The sequence below is a fragment of the Capra hircus genome, chromosome 10, assembly GCF_001704415.2.
Source record: "Capra hircus breed San Clemente chromosome 10, ASM170441v1, whole genome shotgun sequence".
NCBI lineage: Eukaryota > Metazoa > Chordata > Mammalia > Artiodactyla > Bovidae > Capra > Capra hircus.
In genome coordinates this window covers 70,104,770-70,130,077 of record NC_030817.1, presented here as the reverse complement: position 1 = coordinate 70,130,077, position 25,308 = coordinate 70,104,770, and positions in this window count along the sequence as shown.

Genomic DNA, 25,308 nt, shown 5'->3' with positions numbered 1-25,308 from the left:
CCAAGTCAATTAGATAGCAGGTAGCATTGTGAACATTTTCAGGATTGTCTGCTGTTAACTGCCTCTGCTCAACTAAAAACAGAACCCAAATAAACTGACTGTAATTATGTATTCAGGGATTTGCTGGTAGTGAGGATTATTCAAGATTAGAATGTGCTTTTAATAGTCCTCACTCTTATGTTTGTGGCCTGTGAAGAGTGATACAGGGAAGGGCCTTGCTTTGGACAGCATTATTTTTGGTCCTTTCCAAATATGAGTGAAGGAGAAACTGGCTTTTGTCTTCATAAAAATTGTACAAAGACTGGTATCTTACTTCACTTCGATTCCTGAAGCATAGCTGATATTCTGAAATAGGTAACACACTTCCTACTGTACAAATTGCTCGTATTACCTTTTTATTTAAAAATTTTTGCTGTTGTTGTTGGGAAGCAGATCCTATTTCACTGATTCTGAGTAAACAGTGAACAGTTGACTATGTCTGCCTCACTGCCGCTGATGGGACCCATGCTCCGCAGAAAGAACAGTGCTAGTAAGGAACAGTCTCAAAACTATAACTTTGGAGGTTCTCTATTTCAGCAGGAGTTGGCCAATTTGTAGTTTACATCCTATATGGGCTGCATATGGAAGTTAGAATTTACTGCCCCATTGATTGAAATGATGTTCTTTCATTCCTTATAGATTTGATTTCAGGTCCATGAACAGGCTTACTGTTTGTCCCTTATCCAGCTCTGTACAGAAGGATAGTTTTAATGACTTGTTAAAATCCCCCTGTTGCCTTGAGACTCAAATTCAGGGGCCATAATCTAATTGAATCATTTCAATAAGAAATCAGGATTTTCATCTAATTTTTAATTTAATCTATTCCAATGAATTATACTGAGGTTTTTATATTATCCTTTCAACTTCAGCAACAAAGGCATCTCCCTATTCACAAAACAGAACAAAATCCTTATATGTGGCTGTTTTTTTCAAAGTAGATGGAATTCTCTTGCCTATTGTCTTTCCAAATGTGATTCTATGCTGTTTGTCTAGTTAGTGTGTTAATGATGTACATATGTGCATGAAATGGGATCAATACATTGAACTTTGCATGAGGTGAATATGGTGTGATATCTCAAGTATGTGATAAGTGATCTGGACAGCACAGTCAAAACAGTCATTTTGACCATCTTGGCAATCAATATTGACCATTTCAATTGCATGCTAGGGTCTGGAGTCTGCCTTATTCACATGGGTGGCCAAAATGAAGAACAAAATGCCTCAGGATTCCATTTCTATTATTCAGATGGGCACAGTCTTGGTCAATGTTTAATATGAACTTTGTTCTGAAATACTTAGATATAGTGGTATAAATCACAGATTCAAAGGGCAAGGGGGATAGAAAATAAAAAAAACCCTTAAGGTCCTAATTTCTCAAATAAAATACACAAAAGATTATATTCATGCATGGTTTTGTAATTTCCAACATCTTCCTTTTGTGATAAGTGCTATTTCTGGAACTTGGGCCTAAATTTCAAAAAAGAAAAAAAAAACTTTAATCAGATGCTAATTAGCATGTATCATTAAATGTTATAGACTGAGACAGGAAGCCCACCTCCTTATAAGTAGCTGATTCTATTTCTCCTATACTGTCAGATATTTGGCCATTTCTCTCTCTCTGATTCAGTTCTTTGCTGTGCAGACTGCAAAATATAATAACTTCTAAGCAGTGTGTAAAACAAAGTGCTCAATTCACTTTATTAAAATATCCAATAATAATTGATTTAAAGGCAATAAAATGTGTTCATTAGAGGGTTTATATTCAAGAAATATTGAAAGTATACCTAAAACTGTCACTTTTATTGTGAATGAACAGGATAATATAATTTGAAAAGAGTGTGATCATACTAAAGATTTGTCCTGCAGCATTATCTGATAGCTCGTAAAGTGCTGAAATTTAATATGATGCTTTCAGTCAGTTTAATTGAAATTTAATTGCCACTTTGGGCAGAAGGTTTAGATCTGATCAATAAAATATTAAAGATTTTGTGCTTTCGCTTGGAACAGCTCCTTTAGCGATGCATCAAGCGGACTCTATATTTTCGGAAATATTTGTTTGTTATAGTTCACACACTGCTCGATATCACTTTCTAATCTGAAAGTTTTAATGTGCTGTGCAGACTAATAGTGGAAATAATAAAGCAATAGTTGATCCATTTAATTACAACACGATGAAAGAAATAACGGTCACCTTCAGATTCATGAGAAAGGCATTAACGTAAAAGAGCAATAAATATTTTGAAATGTCAAACCTCAGAAAGACAGAGTCCAACTTGAGCTGGGTTGTAAATCAGACTGAGGGAAGGACCTTGAAAAAAAGATGGTTCTTTGGTATTTTAGAAATAATTACTAATACAAAAAGGGTAATGATGAAACTATAAATTACATTAAAAAGGGCCATTAGAGGAGGATTAGTTTATAAAGCTGAGAGATGGTTCTTAAAATTGTCCTGCTGGTTATTTCTACTTTTCATTTTATTCAGGAACCCCCTGCTCAATTATCTGATTATTAATAAGCTAATTGATCATGCTTTGCAGTTCAAATATTAAAGTCAACTTTCTCCTTTTCAGGGACTCCCATAGGACTTCCACATTGCTTATATTTTAGGAAGGGAGAGAGTTGGAGATTTAAGACATATGAACAGTAAACTGGAGAATGACTTCAAGCTAAGTAACATTCCTATTAATGTCTCAAAATTATAATTTCTTTCATATGACTATATTTAAAAAATGACTGATACTTGTATGCTTATAATTTTTTCTAATCATCACTGGAATAAGTTTTTTACTAATAATCTTTTTTAACCTATAGAATTTCTCAAATGCTCCATGTTCCAGCCCACATGTTTCTTTAGTCACTAGTCTTCTGTAAGATGTTAAGGTCAATAGTAAGGCATGTTGTTTTATTTGGTTTGTTGTATCTCTAAAGTATATTTCCTCTTTACAACCACATTCAAACAAGACTAATCATCTACAATGATCGTAATCAGTCATCTTTTTTCTTTAACCATCTCTGTTCCAGATTTCTCTTGGTTAACCATCCACTATCATCATAGTTTTTAATCTTACAACCTTATTGAAATAGACTATTTTTTTTGAAGTAGACACATTTTTTTCCCCCTGTTATCAGTCAAAAATTGTTATTTTATGACATCTAGATGCTAGGAGTTATTCTAGGGCCTGGAGACACAGCAACGCCTAAGGAAAACATTCCTGATTCCAAGAAACTTATATTCTAGTCTGGGAGAAAGACAGTAAATATAAACAAAGAAGATAATTTCAAACCCTGACAAGTACTATAAGGAAGATAAAATAAGCCCTATCTCTAGATTAGTATGTGTGTGTGTGTGTACGAACAACTTTAACTCCCCTGAGGAAGTGACATCTAAGTTAACTCCTAATGACAATAAGGAAGCAGCCTTGTAAGGATTTGATGGAATTTCCTAGGAAAAGGAAAGAGCAAAGATAAGGACACTGAGATAGGTGATGATGAGCTAGATGTCAGCATCTATAAAGATTATAGTTCGTGGCACTCTAGCACTAAAGGGGCTTCCTATGGACAGGGAGGCCTGGCGTGCTGCGATTCATGGGGTTGCAAAGAGTTGGACACGACTGAGCGACTGAACTGAACTGAACTGATGTGATGCTAGTGGTAAAGAACATGCCTGCCAATGCAGGAGATGTAACAGATGCAGGTTCAGTCCCTGGGTCAAGAAGCTCCCTTGGAGAAGGGCATAGCAACCCACTTCAGTATTCTTGCCTGGAAAAATCCCATAGAGAGAGAAGACCAGCAGGCTACAGTCCATGGTATCGTGAAGAGTTGGACATGCTTGAAGCAACTTAGCATGCATACATGCTATCACCAATCTATGGGAAGACTGGGAGGAAATAACATTGAGGCAGACAGGGACCAGATCATGAATAGTCCCATGAGCCACAGTGAGTAGTTTTGATTTTATTTAAGTATAATGAGAAGGCACGCTCAGGCAAGAATATGGGAGTGGTTTACAATTTCCTTTTCCAGGGGATTTCCCCAATCCAGGGATCGAAAAAATGTCTCTTGCATGGCAGGTGGACTCTACCACTGAGCCACCTAGGAAGCCCCAGTGGGAAAGCAAAGGAAGGATTTAAGTAGAAGAAAGCAGGTAGTGATGGGGACAATTCAGTTCAGTTCAGTAGCTCAGTCATGACTACACCATGCCAGGCTTCCCTGTTCATCACCAACTCTTGGAGCTTGCTCAAACTCATGTCCATCGAGTTGGTGATGCCATCCAACCATCTCATCCTCTGCCATCCCTTTCTCCTCCTGCCTTCAGTCTTTCCCAGCATCAGGGTCTTTTTCAATGAGTCAGTTCTTCACATCAGGTGGCCAAAGTATTGAGTTTCAGCTTCAGGATCAGTCCTTCCAATGAATATTCAGGTCTGACAGAATGTGGTCCATTGGAGAAGGGAATGGCAAACCACTTCAGTATTCTTGCCTTGAGAACCCCATGAATAGTATGAAAAGGCAAAAACATAGGACACTGAAAGATGAACTCTCCAGGTCGGTAGGTACCAATATGCTACTGGAGATCAGTGGAGAAATAACTCCATAAAGAATGAAGGGATGGAGCCAAAGCAAAAACAACACCCAGTTGTGGATGTGACTGGTAATAGAAGCAAGGTCCAAACTGTAAAGAGCAATATTGCATAGGAACCAGGAACGTTAGGTCCATGAATCAAGGCAAATTGGAAGTGGTCAAACAGGAGATGGCAAGAGTGAACATTGACATTCTAGGAATCAGTGAACTAAGATGGACTGGAATAGGTGAATTTAACTCAGATGACCATTATATCTACTACTGTGGGCAGGAATTCCTTAGAAGAAATGGAGTAGCCATCATAGTCAACAAAAGAGTCCGAAATACAGTTCAGTTCAGTTCAACGCTCAGTCCTGTCCGACTCTTTGCGACCCCATGAATCGCAGCACGCCAGGCCTCCTTGTCCATCACCAACTCCTAGAGTTCACTCAGACTCACGTCCATTGAGTCAGTGATGCCATCCAGCCATCTCGTCCTCTGTCGTCCCCTTCTCCTCCTGCCCCCAATCCCTCCCAGCATCAGAGTCTATTCCAATGAGTCAACTCTTCGCATGAGGTGGCCAAAGTACTGGAGTTTCAGCTTCAGCATCATTCCCTCCAAAGAAATCCCAGGGTTGATATCCTTCAGAATGGATTGGTTGGATCTCCTTGCAGTCCAAGGGACTATCAAGAGTCTTCTCCAACACCACAGTTCAAAAGCATCAATTCTTTGGCACTCAGCCTTCTTCACAGTCCAACTCTCACATCCATACATGACCACTGGAAAAACCATAGCCCTGACTAGATGCAGTACTTGGATGCAATCTCAAAAACGACAGAATGATTTCTGTTTGTTTCCAAGGCAAACCATTCAATATTACAGTAATCTAAGTCTATGCCCCGACCAGTAACCCTGAAGAAGCTGAAGTTGAATGGTTCTATGAAGACCGGCAAGATGTTTTAGAACTAACACCAAAAAAGATGTCCTTTTCAATATAGGGGACTGGCATACAAAAGTAAAGTCAAGAGATACCTGGAGTAACAGGCAAGTTTCGCCTTGAAGTACAGAATAGGGCAGGGTAAAGGCTAATACAGTTTTGCCAAGAGAACACACTGGTCATAGAAAACACCCTCTTCCAACAACACAAGAGAAGACTCTACAACATCACCAGATGGTCAACACTGAAATCAGATTGATTATATTCTTTGTAGTCAAAGATGGAGAAGCTCTATACAGTCAGCAAAAACAAGACTGGGAACTGACTGTTGCTCAGATCATGAACTTCTTATTGCCAAATTCAGACTTAAAGTGAAGAAAGTGGGGAAAAACACTAGACCATTCAGGTATTCAGTTCAGTTCAGTTCAGTCACTCAGTTGTGTCCGACTCTTTGCAACCCCATGAATCGCAGCATACCAGGCCTCCCTCTCCATCACCAACTCCAGGAGTTCACTCAGACTCACATCCATCAAGTCAGTGATGCCATCCAGCCATCTCATCCTCTGTCGTCCCCTTCTCCTCCTGCCCCTAATCCTTCCCAGCATCACAGTCTTTTCCAATGAGTCAACTCTTCCCATGAGGTGGCCAAAGTACTAGAGCTTCAGCTTTAGCATCATTCCTTCCAAAGAATACCGGACTGATTTCCTTCAGAATGGACTGGTTGGATCTCCTTGCAGTCCAAGCGACTCTCAAGAGTCTTCTCCAACACCACAGTTCAAAAGCATCAATTCTTCGGTGCTCAGCCTTCTCCACAGTCCAACTCTCACATCCATACATGACCACAGGAAAAACCATAGCCTTGACTAGACGAACCTTAGTTGGCAAAGAAACATCTCTGCTTTTGAATATACTATCTAGGTTCTAGGTTGGTCATAACTTTTCTTCCAAGGAGTAAGCGTCTTTTAATTTCATGGCTGAAATCACCATCTGCAGTGATTTTGGAGCCCCCAAAAATAAAGTCTGACACTGTTTCCACTGTTTCCCCATCTATTTCCCATGAAGTAATGGGACCAGATGCCATGATCTTTCTTTTCTGAATGTTGAGCTTTAAGCCAACTTTTTCACTCTCAACTTTCACTTTCATCAAGAGGCTTTTTAGTTCCTCTTCACTTTCTGCCATAAGGGTGGTGTCATCTGCATATCTGAGGTTATTGATATTTCTCCCACAATCTTGATTCCAGCTTGTGTTTCTTCCAATCCAGCGTTTCTCATGATGTACTCTGCATATAAGTTAAATAAGCAGGGTGACAATATACAGCCTTGATGTACTCCTTTTCCTATTTGGAACCAGTCTGTTGTTCCATGTCCAGTTCTAACTGCTGTTTCCTGACCTGCATATAGGTTTCTCAAGAGGCAGGTCAGGTGGTCTGGTATTCCCATCTCTTTCAGAATTTTCCACAGTTTCTTGTGATCCACACAGTCAAAGGCTTTACCTAGATCAAATCCCTTATGATTATACAGTGGAAATGAGAAGTCAATTTAAGGGACTAAATCTGACAGACAGAGTGCCTGAGAACTATGGATGGAGGTTCCTGACACTGTACAGGAGACAGGGATCAAGACCATCCCCAAGAAAAAGAAATGCAAAAAAACAAAATGGCTGTCTGAGGAGGACTTACAAATAGCTGTGAAAAGAAGAGAAGTGAAAACCAAAGGAGAAAAGGAAAGATATACCCATTTGAGTGCATAGATCCAAAGAATAGCAAGGAGATGATAAGAAAGCCTTCCTCAGCGTGCAATGCAAAGAAATAGAGGAAAACAATAGAATAGGAAAGATTAGAGATCTCTTCAAGAAAATTAGAGATACCAAGGGAACATTTCATGCAAAGATGGGCTCAATAAAGGACAGAAATGGTATGGACCTAACAGGAGCAGAAGATATTAAGAAGAGGTGGCAAGGACACACAGAAGAACTATACAAAAATGATCTTCATGACCCAGATAATCACGACCCAGATAATCATGGTGTGATCACTCACCTAGAGCCAGACATCCTGGAATGTGAAGTCAAGTGGGCCTTAGGAAGTGTCACTACAAACAAAGCTAGTGGAGGTGATGGAATTCAAGTTGAGCTATTTCAAATCCTAAAAGATGATGCTGTGAGCATGCTGCACTCAATATTCCAGCAAATTTGGAAAATTCAGCAGGGGCCACAGGACTGGAAAAGGTCAGTTTTCATTCCAATCCCAAAGAAAGGCAATGCCAAAAAATGCTCAAACTACTGCACAATTGCACTCATCTCACATGCTAGTAAAGTAATGTTCAAAATTCTCCAAGCCAGGCTTCAGCAGTACATTAACCATGAAATTCCAGATGTTCAAGCTGGTTTTAGAAAAGGCAGAGGAACCAGAGATCAAATTGCCAACATTCACTGGATTATCAAAAAAGCAAGAGAGTTCCAGAAAACATCTATTTCTGCTTTATTGACTATGCCAAAGCCTTTGACTCTGTGGATCACAATAAACTGTGGGAAATTCTGAAAGAGATGGGACTACCAGACCACCTCACCAGCCTCTTGAGAAATCTGTATGCAGGTCAGAAGCAACAGGTAGAATTGGACATGGAACAACAGACTGGTTCCAAATAGGAAAAGGAGTACATCAAGGCTGTATATTGTCACCCTGCTTATTTAACTTATATGCAGAGTACATCATGAGAAATACTGGGCTGGAGGAAGAACAAGCTGGCATCAAGACTGCTGGGAGAAATATCAGTAACCTCAGATATGCAGATGACACCACCCTTATGGCAGAAAGTGAAGAGGAACTAAAGAGCCTCTTGATGAAAGTGGAAGAGGAGAGTGAAAAAGTTGGTTTAAAGCTCAACATTCAGAAAACTAAGATCATGGCATCCCGTCCCATCATTTCTTGGCAAATAGATAGGAAACAGTGGAAACAGTGGGTGACTTTATTCTTCTGGGCTCCAAAATCACTGCAGATGGTGATTGCAGCCATGAAATTAAAAGATACTTACTCCTTGGAAGGAAAGTTATGACCAACCTAGATAGCATATAAAAAAAGCAGAGACATTACTTTGCCAAGAAAGGTCCATCTAGTCAAGACTATGGTTTTCCATTGGTCATGTATGGATGTGAGAGTTGGAGTATAAAGAAACTTAAGCACTGAAGAATTAATGCTTTTGAACCATGGTGTTGGAGAAGACTCTTGAGAGTCCCTTGGCCAGCAAGGAGATCCAACCAGTCCATCCTAAAGGAGATCAGTCCTGGGTGTTCATTGGAAGGACTGATGTTGAAGCTGAAGCTCTAATATTTTGGCCATCTGATGCGAAGAGCTGACTCATTTGAAAAGACCCTAATGTTGGGAAAGATTGAAGGCAGGAGGAGAAGGGGATGACAGAGGATGAGATGGCTGGATGGCATCACTGACTCAATGGACATGGGTTTGGGTAGTCTCCGGGAGTAGGTAATAGACAGGCAGGCCTGGCATTTTGCGGTTCATGGTGTTGCAAAGAGTCAGACATGACTGAATGACTGAGCTGAACTGATTTCCTTTAGGATGGACTGGTTGGATCTCCTTGCAGTCCAAGGGACTCTCAAATGTCTTCTCCAATACCACGGTTTATAATCATCAATTCGTTGGTGCTGAGCTTTCTTTATGGCCCAACTCTCACATCCGTATATGTTTAGTTCAGTTCAGTCACTTAGTCATGTCTGACTCTTTGCCACACCATGGACTGTAGCATGCCATGCTTTCCTGTCCATCAGTAACTCTCAGACCTTGCTCAAACTCATGTCCATCGAGTTGGTGATGCAATACAACCATTTCATTCTCTGTTGTCTCTTTCTCCTCCTGCCTTCAATCTTTCCCAGCATCAGGGTCTTTACCAATGAGTCAGTTATTCTCATCAGGTGGCCAAAGAATTGGAGTTTTAGCTTCAGCATCAGTCCTTCCAATGAATATTCAGGACTGATTTCCTTTAGAATTGACAGGTTGGATCTCCTTGCTGGCCAAGGGACTCTCAAGAGTCTTTCCAATAACACAGTTCTAAAGCATCAATGCTTCGGCATTTGCTTTCTTTATGGTCCAACTCTCACATCCATACATGCCTACTGGAAAAACCATAGCTTTGACTAGGTGGACCTTTGTTCTCCAAGTAATGTCTCTGGTTTTTTATATGCTGTCTAGGTTTGTCATAGCTTTTATTCCAAGGAGCAAGCATCTTTTAATTTCATGGCTGCAGCCACCACTTGCAGTGATTTTGGAGCTCCCCCCCACCCCCCGCAAAATAAAGTCTGTCATTGTTTCCATTGTTTCCCCATCTATTTGCCATGAAGTGATGGGACTGGATGCCATGATCTTAGTTTTCTGAATGCTGAGTTTTAAGCCAACTTTTTTACTCTCTTCTTTTTTCTTGGCTTTCTGTCATAAGGGAGTGATATATATATATATATGTATGTATGATGGGAGCTGAGTAATATGACATGAGTTATGCTTTGTATAGTTCACTCCCTGCTTTATGGTGGCTGGACCATACAGAATTAAGAGTGGTGGCAGAGGCACAAAGTAACAGATCATTTCAGCAGTCTAGGCAAGGTAGTTGGGACCAGTTGTAATCATGGACATGTTGAAAATCAGTAAAATTTGAGATGCAATTTAGAAGTAGGACTGTAGGGCTTACTTATGGATTGGGTACAAGCTTGGTCATGGTGAGAAAGAATTCGAGACTGACTTTCCAGTTTTGAGCCTGAAGAGATGGATAGATGGTAATGCCACTTAGTGTGATAGAAAAGACATGGGAGAGTAGAAAGCATACATATGGGATAAAAGAATAGTTCTCTTTGCCCTCTGTGATTTTTGAGATGTCAATTGGAAAGCCAAGTGAGTGGTGAAGTAAGCAGTTGGATCTAGGACTTTGGAGCTCAGGAGAGTTCTTGACGTGTGCCATCATTTGAGTTCCATTAGCACATAGATGGGCTTTCCTTGTAGCTCAGATGGTAAAGAATCTGCCTGCAATTCAGGAGACCTGGGTTCAATCTGTGGGTTGGGAAGATACCTTGGAGAAGGGAATGACAACCCACTCCAGTATTCTTGCGTGGAGAATTCCATGGGCAGAGGAGCCTCGAGGGCTACAGTCTATGGGGCCACACAGGGTCAGACATGATTGAGCACATAGATAGTATTTGAAATTGGATGGGATCATCTAAGAGACTCTAGTTAAGGCTGAGAGAACCTAGGCTAGAACTCTGAAACTCTATCATGAGAAATTTGGCTAACAAGGGAGGTCAGCAAAGACAATTGAGGAGTGATTAGTGAAAGTAGCATGTATTTAAAATTAGGAAAGGAATACGTCAAGGATGTATATTGTCACCTAGCTTATTTAACTTATATGCAGTATACATCACGTGAAATGCTGGGTTGGATGAATCAGAAGCTGGAATCAAGATTCCAAGGAGAAATATCAACAACCTCAGATGTGCAGATGCTATCACACTAATGGCAGAAAGTGGAGAGGAACTAAAGAGCCTCTTGATGAGGGTGAAAGAAGAGAGCGAAAACTCAACATGCAGAAACCTAAGATCAGGGCATCTGGGCCCACCACTTCATGACAAATACAAGAGGAAAATTGACAGTGACAGGTTTTATTTTCTTGGGCTCCAAAATCACTGTGGGTGGTGACTGCAGCCATAAAATGAAAAGATGCTTGCTCCTTGGAAGAAAAGCTATGACAAACCTAGACAGTATATTAAAAAGCAGAGACATTACTTTGCCAACTAAGGTCCATATAGTCAAAGATATGGTTTTTTGCAGTGGTCAGGTATGGATATGAGAGTTGGACCATAGACAAAGCTGAGCGCCAAAGAATTTATTCTTTTGAATTGTGGTGCTGGAGAAAACTAGTGAGGAGATCCAACCAGTCAATCCTAAAGGAAATCAATCCTGAATATTCATTGGAAGGACTGATGCTGAAGCTGAAATACTTTGGCCATCTGATGCGAAGAGCTGACTCATTTGGAAAAGACTCTGATGTTGGGAAAGACTGAGGGCAGGATGAGAAGGGGATGACAGAAGATGAGATGGATGGCATCACTGACTCAATGAACATGAGTTTGAGCACCTCTGGGCGATAGTGAAGGACAGGGAAGCCTGTCATGCTGCAGTCCATGGGGTGACAAAGAGTCAGATATGACTTAGCGACTGAACAACAACAACAAAATTGTTAACTCATTTTTATCCTCCCCATTTTAATGGGGATGGTAATGTGGTTTACAGGGGTTTGCACAGACTCAGCAAACTTGATATTCAAGACAAGTTGCAATCTCCTTTCCAGTTCAGTCCAGCGCTCTTTCTATCCCTCTGAGTACCCTAGAATTCTGATTCTTTGAATGACTGGCTTTCTCCAATAGACCAAATACTTTGCACTTGCATGGGTCTGTTCAGTTCCTCCTCCAGGACTCCCTTGCCTACGGAAATCTCTTCCACTTGGTAACCTTTTCCCCCATACCCCCAATCTGAACTAAGAGCGCCCTCTTCACTTTTCCTTGAATGGTAGATTATCATCTGGACCATGTCTTAATCCTTTCTGTTTCCTTCACTGTGCTCAGAATAGTGCTCTCCAAAGAATGGCACTTAATACATGCTAAAAGCATGAATGAACCTATTTTCCATTAGCAAAGGGACGGGGTTGGGAAAGAAGGCCCCCTTCCATATTTAGATTCCATTCTGCAATTAGTTCCATTGTCAAGAGACATATATAAAATTTTTAAACAGTTGTGTTTTCTGTAAGAATATGATTCTCCACCATTTAATATCTCAGACTCCAGAAAAATAAGTTGTTAACTCAGAGACCTATAATAGCTTGTTTCTTCTCTGGGCACCTGTTTGACTTTGCTAGGTTACCTCTTCCCTTTTCTTACCCACTTCTTAAGCCTAACCCCCAAGGAAAAACACATAATATCAGTTCAATTTTTACAATGGCCATATGATTTATGGCTTTGTAGTAAGCATTAGGGCTTCCCTGGTGGCTCGGATGGTAAAGAATCTGCCTGCAATGTAGGAGACCCAGGTTCAGTCCCTGGATTGGAAAGATCCCCTAGAGAAGGAAATGGCAACCCACTCCAGTATTCTTGCCTGGAGAATCCCATGGACAGAGAAACCTGTTGGGTCCATGAGGTCCCAAAGAGTCAGACTCGACTGAGAGACTCACCCAACAACAAAAACAAGTAATCATTAAGACATAGACCAATAAAACTTAGTAAGAGATTTGATCCCAACTTCAAGAGGTTTATAGTCTAGGTTGCTTTCTGAAGGGCATGCTGGACTTCTGGAATTTAAATTGAAAGTGCTTCCCAAGATTTGTCTCTAATATTTGCATGTTTACTTGAGAGTGTAATCTAAAGCCCTGCCATATTATAGCTCTTAATTATTGATTCCATTACCTCTTTCTAAGAATAAAAAGCTTTGAAAGATATGTTATTACTAAATAAACATTGGAAAATACGAAAAACTAGAAATAAATGGATTATATCACAGATTCAGTTCAGTTCGGTTCAGCCACTTAGTCGTGTCCAACTCTTTGTGACCCCAAGAACCGCAGCACGCCAGGCCTCCCTGTCCATCACCAATTCTTACAGTCCACTCAAACCCATGTTCATTGAATTGGTGATACCATCCAACCATCTCATCCTCTGTCATCCCCTTCTCCTCCTGCCCTCAATCTTTCCCAGCATCAGAGTCTTTTCCAGTGAGTCAGCTTTTCACATCAGATGGCCAAAGCATTGGAGTTTCAGCTTCAGCATCAGTCCTTCCAATGAACACCCAGGACTGATCTCCTTTAGGCTGGACTGGTTGGATGTCCTTGCAGTCCAAGGGACTCTCAAGAGTCTTCTCCAACACCACACTTCAAAAGCATCAATTCTTCAGTGCTCAGCTTTCTTTATAATTCAACTCTCACATCCAGACATGACCACTGGAAAAACCGTAGCCTTGACTAGATGGACAAAAGTAATGTCTCTGCTTTTTAATATGCTGTCTAGGTTGGTTATAACTTTCCTTCCAAGGAGTAAGTGTCTTTTAATTTCATGGCTGAAATCACCATTAGTCACCACTAATATTTTGATGTCTTTTCCCATTTCTCATTGGAGTGTTTTTTCTTAATTCATTGACTTTTGGGTAATTTTTTCACAGTGTTAATTGTATTCAATATTATATTAGTTGCTACATACTGTAAATCTGGTGTGTGGTGAAATGATGCAATGGTGAAGAGTGAAAACTCTGGAGTGAGACCACCTTTTCATTGCTGGCTTCTTGAATTATGGTGTTTGCTCTTGCATAAGTTATTCTATCATTCTATGCTTTGGCTTTCTCATTTGTAAAATGTGGACAATACTATCTTCCTCACTGAGTTATTCATTAAATAAGTTACTGAATATGAAACACAATCAGTGTCTGGCATAGAGGATATACACAATAAGTCCTAGCTGATACTAATTAGAACTGTTTCCATATAATTGTAATGATATTTTTTCCTTGAAGGCTATACATTAAAATTTTTATTATTAAAGTCTCATAAGTTTGTTGTTAATATCTAGAAATAAAGAGATGAAAAATCAATAATTATGACTCACAATAGAAAACATCCAAGGATGTTAACTACTATTAATATTTTCACTTACATTCCTCTGAAAGTATATTTTGCACAGTTACCTGGGTATTTCATGGTCCAGCTAATAGACGCAATTTTCCTGGGTCTACAATTAATATGCTTTATTCTGCTGGTGATGGGAGGTGAATCATACAGGTTACAAGTCACCCTGACGTGCTCAACTCTAGTTAACAATTTTGGCATATTAGTGATAATTTCTGGATCAAGTTAAGTTTTTTTTTAATAAATATCAGCAATCGAGTTATTTAACGAGTATAATCATAGACTGCAAACATCTTCATAATTTTTTTGTGCTCTATGTATTTTCTTTAAAAATTTGTATACTCAACCTGGTATTCATTGGGTATAGCTTGTGCACTAATAATTCTTTGGATTATGAGTATAGTTCCCTGAATTTACACAGGTTAAATAATAATGTATTTTCTAATTTTGGCATTCAGCAAATATCAAGTTTGCTGCCTGTGCTGTAAGCCTAAGTCAGTATTTGGAAATACCATAATGAATATATAGATTTGTTTAGTTTTGGAGGATTCTGGCCTATGATTGGGCAACAGTAGTCCATGAAATTGCTTAACTATGTTTTCCTACTTTTCTGAAGAGTGAAATGGACTTTAAGTCCTGGGGCATTAGTTCAACTTTTTGCTAGAAGAATCCACACAGTGTAGCAAAATTAAGAGGCCCTATCCCATGTAGAAGAAAGAAGCTGTGTTTTGGAATTTTTATAGACCAGGTTTAAAACCAGATTCCATCATTTCCTCACTGTGTGGATTTGGGCACATTATTTAATTCTTGTGTCTCATTCATGTACATTGTAGTGATGAGAATGCCTAGTTTTATAGGAGAAATCCCACAAAATCTTTGTCAGATTTTTCATGATAATCAGTGAGATAATATATGTTATGAAGCTTGCCCTTTTATTGTTGTTTATTGTTTATTGTTGCCACTGGTATTTTCCTGAAGCAGGAGAGCAGCTGGGAGACCTTGACAGAATGGTAAAAGTCCAAGAGCTTGTTATTGGCACAGTTCTGAGGACGCCAGCTACTTCTTCAAATTGACAGTTAGCAGTGTCCTACTTTATGAGGCCACATGACCTCAGTCTGACCAGAAAAGGGGTGTGCTGTGTGGGGTGGGAATCACTCCTAATGTGAACAACAGGAGAGATGGATAAACTCTAAGAATGGATTGGTTTTAGTGTCAGCAAGATCTCAGTTCAAATATTTACTTTTGAGAACTGCTGGCAAAGAATAAGTATCTTTATTTTCAACCCCTTGCCTCGTGAGACTTAATAACATACTATTTCTTGTTTGTCCCTTTAATGACTGAATTAGTCCATTTTCTTATCCATCTCTACCCATGTTCTATTTCTCGGAGTGCCACAGACTAGCACTTCTATTGGAGCCCAAAAAGCAGCCCTTCTTTTATATAGATTTGATAAGAAAGAAAGCTCCAGCATCTTCCCGGGACTCTGAAAAGCTTAAATAACTCAATTCCAAATGTCAGAGAGGGACAATACATACTAGAAACTTAAGGTAAGCAGTGGAAAATCCTTTTTTTCTATTTCCCCTTCTCAGCAGATTCAATACTAAACCTTAGTGTCCCTACGTCTAAGACAAGGGTATTTTCCCACCTTGTTATCTCTGAAGAATGTGAAGAATTTGAATGGTGATGGTTTGATCTTAGTAGTGAGAAAAGAATAAATTGCTCACTTAATAAATTGCCAGGCCACTTGGGTACTATTTAGTAGATTACCTTTTCCAGAGTGCTAAATGATAGTAAATGGCAAGTGGCAGTAACTGGAAGAGTTAATGCAGCTTTGATCTCTTGAACTGAAAGACTCTGCAGTTTGCTTAGAATGAGATGGAATTATTTCTTCCCTTTTATCTGAGGCCCAGTAAAACCTCAGAAAAGGAAGACATTATTACTTTTTTTCCCATCTTGCATGAACATTAGAATAAAAGGGAAATGATGGTTCCTCTACAGACACACACATGCTCACACGAAGTGGTCATTATGAACTCCAAAAGGAATTTTTGAAAAAGTATCATTTATCAACCCTTTAATTAAAAATACTTACTGAGTACTGCCTATGTGCAAGGGTTTGTGCTAGATGCTGGGAGGAGTATATGGAAATGAGGCAGGTCCTGCCTTGTAGGGGCACTAGTAAGGAGAAAATATATTCTCAAGCCTTTTAATTTCACCTTCCTTTCAAAAAGGCTGACACTGAACATATAAATTTGCATCCTATGTGGTAAAGAATCAGCCTACCAAAGCAGGAGATGCTGGAGAAACAGGTTCTATCCCTGAGTCAGGAAGATCCCTTGGAGAAGGAAATGGCAACTCACTCCAGGATTCTTCAGATGCAGCTGAGCAACTGAGCACAGCACACATACCAGTATTCTTGCCTGGAGAATTCCAGGGACAGAAGAGCCTGGAGAGTTACAGTCCATGGGGTCACAAAGAGTTGGGCATGATGGAGCATGCATGTACACATACACACACCCACTGCTTGTAATAGAGTCAGTGGCACATATGGGCCACAGAAGAGAGACAGAACCTAGGGCAAATTAATTTAATTTACTTATTTTTAAAAGGACTAATTTATTTGCAAATAGCTTATACAATCAATAAAACAAAACTAAGCACAGATTTCACAATATAAAAATGGGTAAGAATATAAATAAGCAATTCATTAAAACCCACACACACACAAACCCACATACATACAAGTAGCAAAGAAATAGAAAATGTGCTCAACTCCCTTTTAACTGAGTTGTGACTTCTTTAGTCATGAGCTGATTATGACCTCGAACAATAAAAAAGTACCTATTTGCTTGATGGAATGCTTGTAGCAATGTTCTCTTGCTTTGTGGAGCTATTCCTGGGAGTAAGTACAAGGCTCAGCACTAACCTATGCATTGTTGAGAAGTGTGTGCTCACTGTGATCTCTATTGTTCAGTAGCTAAGTCATGTCTGATTCCTTGCGATCCCATGGACTGCAGCACACCAGGCTCCTTTGTCCTTTACTAGCTCCTGCAGTTTGATCAAATTCATTTCCATTGAGTCGGTGATGCTATCTAAACATCTCATCCTCTGCCACCCCCCTCTCCTTTTGCCTTCAATCTTCCCCAGCATCAGGGTGAAAGTGAAAAGTGAAAGTTGCTCAGTCGTGCCTAACTCTTTGTAATCCCACGGACTATATAGTCCCTGGAATTCTCCAGGCCAGAATACTGGAGCCTTTCCCTTCTCCAGGGGATCTTCCCCACCCAGGGATCAAACCCACGTCTCCCACATTGCAGGCGGATGCTTTACCATCTGAGCCACATCAGTCTTCCCCAGCATCAGGGTACACTTATGCTATTAGTGCCAGGGTCACATGACAGATTCGGTCTGGAAGGAAAGACACACTTCCTAGAACAAGGCCATGGTTCTTCACCAGTTTTCCTATATAGACTAATTCCAGACTTTGGGAGAATCGAATTTCAGGGACTTCCCTGGCAGTCCAGTGGTTAAGACTCCATGCTTCCACTGCAGGGGGCAGAGGTTTCAACACTGGTGGAGAACTAAGATCCCACATGCTGCATGGCCAAAAAAAAAAAAAAAAAAAATGATTTCAGAAACTGGCAAGGCAGATGGGCAGACAGGATAGGGAACACCCCAATTCCAATTTAATTCTAGGGGATAGCCTAACTGCCTCTGGGCTGCTTCCACACAGTACTGATACTCTGAATGGCAAACACTGCCTTCTTAATTTGAATAGTAATATATGCCCATGGTAGAATAAATTGAACCCCCAACACACACAAATATGCACATGGTTAAAAAATCTAAAACTCAGTTCTACTACTTAGAGATAACTGCTCTTAACATGTGGCATAATTTTTTCTTTTTATTTTCTAAATTGGAATCATATTGTGTATTCAATTTTTGCAGCCTGCTTTTATTCATTTAGGAACATACTGAACACATTTTCCCATGTAATTAAATGTTCTTTGAAAACAGTATTTTAAATTACTGCCCAGTTCCTCTCTTATTGGTCATTAAGATTGTTTCCTAGTTTTCTTCTATATAAATAAACCTTCAGTGAATATTCTTATTTGTAATAATCTTTGCCTGTTATTTCTTTAAATTCTAGGAATCCGAGAAATGACATTACTGGTTCAAAGGGCATAATTTTTAAAGATTTCTTGATATATTTTGCCAAATTGTTTTCTGGAATGATTGTATCATTTTATAGCTCCATTCATCTGCAGGCCTTTTAGGGTACTGCCTGATGACTGATGTCAGGTTTGAGTGACCAGAGCCCAGGGGAAAAAAAAAATCACACAATTCACTATACCTTTGGATTGTTTTGGTTTTAGTAGAGACAGGATTCTTTCCATCTTCAGAATGAGTTGGATTTTACAATATTGTATAGAGGAGAGCTTAAATATATAGACAATTGTACATTTTCTATTTCTGCTACCAGACGGTTAGAAGTGACACAAACAGAAAATTTCACAAAAAATTTACATCTAAAAATAGCTTTTTTAAAGCATTTAAGAATAGATTATTATAACAAAAATTTATATCTAAGAATATTTTTTCATGTATTTTTCTTAGTCACATCATACATAATACTTTGAATCTGGTTTCAGCTCAACCTGTTAAGAGCGTTTGTCCAATCTAAACAAGCTCTCATCTAATTTTTTTTTTAATTGGCTGCATTGCACAGCAAGCAGAGCCTTGGTTCCCCCACCAGGGTTCGCACTGTGCCCCCTGCAGTGGAAGTTGGAGTCTTAACCACTGGGCCACTAGGGAAGCCCCTGTAAAATCCAATTTTAAAACTTATTTCTTACTTTATCTTTTCATACCTCGTTTCTACTAGTTTTTTACGGCTACTCTAACAAATTACCATAATTTGAAGGGCTTTAAACAGCAAATATTTATTGATATTATCTCACAGTTTTGTAGGTCAGAAGTCTCATGTGAGTCTTCCTGGTCTATGATCAAGGTGCTAGCAGAGGTGTTCTTTTCTGTAGGCTTTCGGTAGGATCCATTTCCTAGCTTCTTCCAGCTTCTAGAGGCCACCTGCATTCTTCGGTTCATGGCCCTTTCCATCCTCAAAGCTTGCAAAGGCAAGTTCGGTTTTTCTTACACTGCATCACTCTGACCTCTATGGTTTCCCTTTTCCATTTTAAGGATCATTTTGATTACATTGGGCCCACCCAGATAACCTAGGCTACTCTCTCCTGCTTAAGGTGTGTAACTCAATCACATCTGCAAAGTACCTTTTGCCAGGTAAGGTAACTCATTCCCAGTTTGTGAGGAATAGAAGATGGACAACATTTTTGGAAACCATTGTTCTGCCAACCACATTATCCATCTTCCTCTCATTGCTCATATTCTTGTGCTATTTATAATCGAACTTCAATTTCTATTTCCTTGTGGCTTCTAATGTGGATCCAAGTCTAGACTTCTTGCTTGAGACTGAATATTTATTAATTCAGGTACCAAAGTTTGGTGCAGTTCTCCCTTGATCATATGCTAAGCAGCATGGTATTTTACAATGACAAAGACCATTATTTTGTTTGTTCCTTAACTTCCAGGCTTCTTCCCTCCAAGGGTACATTTTTCATTTCAAAGCTACACGAACTGGTGTCACTTTCTCTCTGTACTGATAACACAGGATTAAAATTGTTGCACCAAATAGTCTTCTATTTTTCTCTCTCCTCCTAATTTATCACAAGCAGATATTCTACCAGAAGTTGGGAAAAAAGATTTCCAGCTGATGGGCAGTGCCTCTACCTTGTGGAAGATTCATTGCCCTGCACATTTTGAATCTGCTGACAAGAAACTTGGAGCAGAAGTAATCAGAGCCCTCGCAAGATTGATTTTTGTCCCCTGCTGGCATATGGCATAGAGGGTGGAAAGGCGCTCATCTCTCAAACTAATCTTAACTATTTAGAAGCCATTATTGCAGGATTACAAATCATCAGAATACCCCCTTTTTCTCTAACAACGTTATTTATTAGCAAGACCTTCAAATTAGTCTTGTGTCTTGGCTTTACACTATTCTTAAAATCAACCCTGATATAAGTTTCTTCTAAAAAGCATTGCAGTTAGCACTATCACTTTAATTGCACAAACGTTAAGCCAAATTCAATTTCCAGTTCACATTTTAAAAATAATTCAAACCAAAATGCAAATTGATTCTTGTCTTCAGTTCGTAAGAAATGCTTAAAGTCAACTTGTCATGAAGGAGAAATTGAATCTATTACCTGTACTCTTCCAGGAAGGAAGATGTACGGAAAGGAGAATAGTGAGATTTATCTGATATTTGGCTGATATATGGGTATATAAAATCTTAAGTAATACTGATAATGTCACACAATATTGCAACATATATTTTCAGTTGAACATTATAAGACAATAAGGCATAAATGGAAATTAAAGGGAAAAATCTGAATGGTTGTCAGGGAACACTTTTTCATTCAAAGAATCATAAACATATGGAATGGTGTGTCAGGCAAAGTTTCTAAAATGAGAATATTGGAGTAATTACAAAAGGGATTTATATTCTCAGGATTGAAGTGCACACAATGGGAAAGAGCTTTGAGTCAAATGATTTTTAACCACTGCCCCCTCCCAAAAGCACCTCATGAAAATGCATTTCACAAGCATTATCTATAACTGTGAGGCATCAGAAAGACAGAAATGTTTAATTCTTTAAGAAATAGCTATTTCAAAAACTGAAAAAGAAGGTAAGACAAAAGAAATAAGGAGAGATAATACAAAGATTGGAAGGAGAAGAACCAAACCAATGTGAGGGCAGACTTGATGAAAAACCATCTAAAGGAAATGGATATATTAATTCAATTTCACAAGTCCTGATTAAAGGCCAAAAACTTAGTCAAAGTCACCTTGAGGACTTTTTGAAACTTGGTGGATGATATTTTTAGCATAGCTACCTTATTAGCTTCACAAATTTTGTACCAAGATTTCATAGTCTTTACATATGAATTCAGTCTACTTTATAACTTCTATCTTCTGCCTTCTTACGCACAACAAATATTGCTATGCTTACACCAAAACACTAGTCATTCCTAAACATGGCACATGCTGGTCCTCCTTGAATGTGCTGATATAGGCCTGCTCAGCAGCGATTCTGTATTTAATGTTGTGGCTCTGGGAGTTAGAAAGAGTTCTGTTTGCTTGGTTGATTGGCTGAAACATGTACCATGAGGTGGTTCATAGTGAGTGACTTAAAAATACTGACCTAAGTTGGTTTCTTATAGAGGAAAGGATTCAAAGACTTACGGAGTTCGGATGGCAGAGCAGATCTGTCATTTAAGACTAACTACTCACCCTGGGAGAAGCCAGAAGACACATCTTTTACAACTGTGAGAAATAGATTTGTGAGGGGAGGACCAGTATCCTTAAAGAGCTCTATGATCATTCTTCTTCGGCATGTCCCACAGTGGGGACTGTGGCCGCTAAACTGGGAATCCTAAATGCATTGGGAGTAATTGCAGCTGATGCATGAAATGCAGGTTCATTGTTTGAGCAAATAATGTATCCCATGGTGCCTGGTATGCATCTATGGATCTGGCAAGTGTATTTTCCCTTGATACCTGTTGGTAAAGGTCACTTACCAATTTGCAGCTGGCAAGGCCAGGAATACAGCTTCACTGTCCTACTCCAAGGATATAGAAACTCTCCAGCCCTATATCATAATTTAGCTTTTAGGGGTTTTGATCACTCTTCCTTTCCACCAGATATCACACTAGTCCATTATGTTGATAAGACGATGCTGGTAAGACCTAAGGAACAAGAAATAGCAACTACTCTAGACTTACTGTTAAGACATTTGTGGGCCAAAGAGTGAGAAATAAACTGACAAGAATTCAGGGTGCTTCTAAATTTAAATGTAAGTGATACTACCACAATGCACACTTAAAATCTTAAAATTTTATTTGTCAATTAAGCCTCAAAAAAAAAAAAAAGTTAGGGGTGTTCTACCTGAATTTCTGGAGTGATATTTCTAGGGTTCAGTATGCCGAGCATGCTGGGTATCTCTTATGAGACGAAGGAGAATTATTGTGTCTTGCTTCTTCAGCTGAAGAAGAGGCACAGCGACTAATGAAATTCTTTGATTTTGGAGGCAACATATTCCTCATTTAGATGTGTAACTCTGACCCATTTACTGGGCGACATGAAAAGCAGCTCCTAGTGCTGAGTGGAGCCCGGTACAGAAGAAGGCTTTGCAATGGGTCCATGCTACTCTGCAAGCTGCGGTGTTACTTGTGCCTTACGATCCAGAAGATCCAGAGTTGCTGGCTGTGCTAGTGGCAGTTAGGCATGCGGTCTGGAGCCTTCGACAGGCCCTTAAAGGTGAATCATAGTATAAGCCCTTAGTATATTGAAAGCCCTGCAATCCTCTTCAAATCACTACTCTCCTCTTGAGAAACAAGATGTTTAGCCACAGGCTACCAACTTACGAGGCAACTTGAGTTGCCTGTAATGAACTGGGTGGTATCTGATTCACCAAGCCATAAGGCTGGGTATACACAGCAGCACTCCAGCATTAGTGGAGGTGGTAGAGACAACACCGGGCCCAAACAGGTACTTAAGGTACACCTAATGGCATCCGGTCCCATCACTTCATGGGAAATAGATGGGGAAACAGTGGAAACAGTGTCAGAATTTATTTTTGTGGGCTCCAAAATCACTGCAGATGGGGACTACAGCCATGAAATTAAAAGACACTTACTCCTTGGAAGAAACGTTATGACCAAACTAGATAGCATATTCAAAAGCAGAGATATTACTTTGCCGACTAAGGTCCGTCTAGTCAAGGCTATGGTTTTTCCTGTGGTCATGTATGGATGTGAGAGTTGGACTGTGAAGAAGGCTGAGCACGGAAGAATTGATGCTTTTGAACTGTGGTGTTGGAGAAGACTCTTGAGAGTCCCTTGGACTGCAAGGAGATCCAACCAGTCCATTCTGAAGGAGTTCAGCCCTGGGATTTCTTTGGAAGGAATGATGCTGAAGCTGAAACTCCAGTAATTTGGCCACCTCATGCGAAGAGTTGACTCATTGGAAAAGACTCTGATGCTGGGAGGGATTGGGGGCAGGAGGAGAAGGCGATGACCGAGGATGAGATGGCTGGATGGCATCACCGACTCGACGGACATGAGTCTGAGTGAACTCCGGGAGTTGGTGATGGACAGGGAGGCCTGGCGTGCTGCGATTCATGGGGTTGCAAAGAGTCAGACATGACTGAGTGACTGAACTGAAGTTAAAAATATGGCCCAAAGACCTATGGTCCCCACTCCAGCCATTCTACGTTCTTTCTCCCAATTTGCGCCTGTGGCCTCAAGTGGAGCTCCCTACAATTAGCTGACAAAGGAAGAGAAGACTTGGGCTTGGTTTCCAGATGGTTCTGTATGATAGCCAGGCAGCATCTGAAAGTGGACAGCTGCAGCATTACAGCCACTTTCTGGGCCACCCCTGCAAAACAATGGTGAAGACAAACCCTCCCAGAGGGCAGAACTCTGGGTAACATCTCTGGTTTTTCAATTTGCTTGGGAGAAGAAGTGGCCAGATGTGCAATTATATTCTAATACATGAGCTGTGGCCAGTGGCTTGGCTGGCTGGTCAGAGACTTGGAAGGATTGGAAAATTGGTGACAAGGAAGCTTGGGAAAGAGGTATAGACTTCTTTAATTGGGGGAAAAAAATATCTGAAGATATTTGTGTCCTAGGTGAACGTTCACCAAAGGGTGAGCATCTGAATAATCAAGTAGATAGACTGACCCATTTTGTGGATACTAGTCCGTCTCTTCCTAGTCACTGATATCACTTAGTAGACATACAAACAAAGTGGCTATAGTGGCACGGATGAGGGCACACAGGGACTCAGTAACATAGACTTGCACTCACCAAGGCCAACCTGGCTGTAGCCACGGCCAAGTGTTCAATCTGCCAGTAGCAGAGACCAACACTGAATCCCAGTTTGGCACCATTCCCTGGGGCTGATCAGTCAGCTACCTGGTGAGAGATTGATTACACTGGATTGCTTCCATCATAGAAGAGACAGCATTTTGTTCTTTCTGGAATAAATACTTATTCTGGATGCAGATTTGTCTTCCCAGCAGGCAGTATTTTTGCCAAAACTACCATCTGTGGTATCATTCTTTATCTACCACCATGGTGTTCCACATAGCATTGCTTCACATCAGGGAATTCACTTCACAGCAAAAGAGGTGGGACAATGAGCCCGTGCTCAGGAAATTCACTGAGTTTACCATGTTTTCACACCATCCTGAAGTATCTGGATTGAAAGAATGGTTTGAAGACTTAGTTAGAGTGTCAGTTGGGTGACAATACCTTGCAGGGCAGAGGCAAAGTTCTTCAGAAGGATGTATGTGCTCTAAATCTGTGTCAAACATATGGTTCTATTTCTTTCATAGCCAGGATTCACTGGTCCAGGAATCAAGGGGATGAAATGAGAGTATAACTCACTCTCATCCCTAGTAATCCACTAGCAGAAATTTTACCTCCTATACCTGCAACCTTATAATCCGCTGGTCTAGAGGTCTTAGTTCCAAAGGGAGAAATGCTTCCATGAAAGACACAACAATGATTCCACTGAATTGGATGTTAAGACTGGCTATTCTGGATGACTCATGGTTTTGAATCTATAGGCAAAGAAGGGAATTGTGGTATTGGCTGGGGTGATGGACCCTGAAAACTCATGGGAAATTGGAATGAAAATCCACAATGGAGGTAAGGAAGAATGTGTCTACAATATAATAGGATATCCCACTTAGGGCATCTCTTAGTATTACTATGCCCTGTGATGGACAGTCAGTGGAAAACTGTAACAACACAATTGAAGTAGGAGTACAAATGAAATCCTTCAGGAAGAAGATTTGACTCACCCTAGTAGGTAAAGAACCACAAGTTGACATTCTTGCTTAAAGCAAAAGCAATATGGAATGAATGGGTATTAGAAGAAGATAGTTATGACCACGTGACTAGTGATGGAAATGAAGAGTGTAATTGTCATATTCCTCCCTTATTTTGTTAGGAATATATTTGTTTTCATGTTT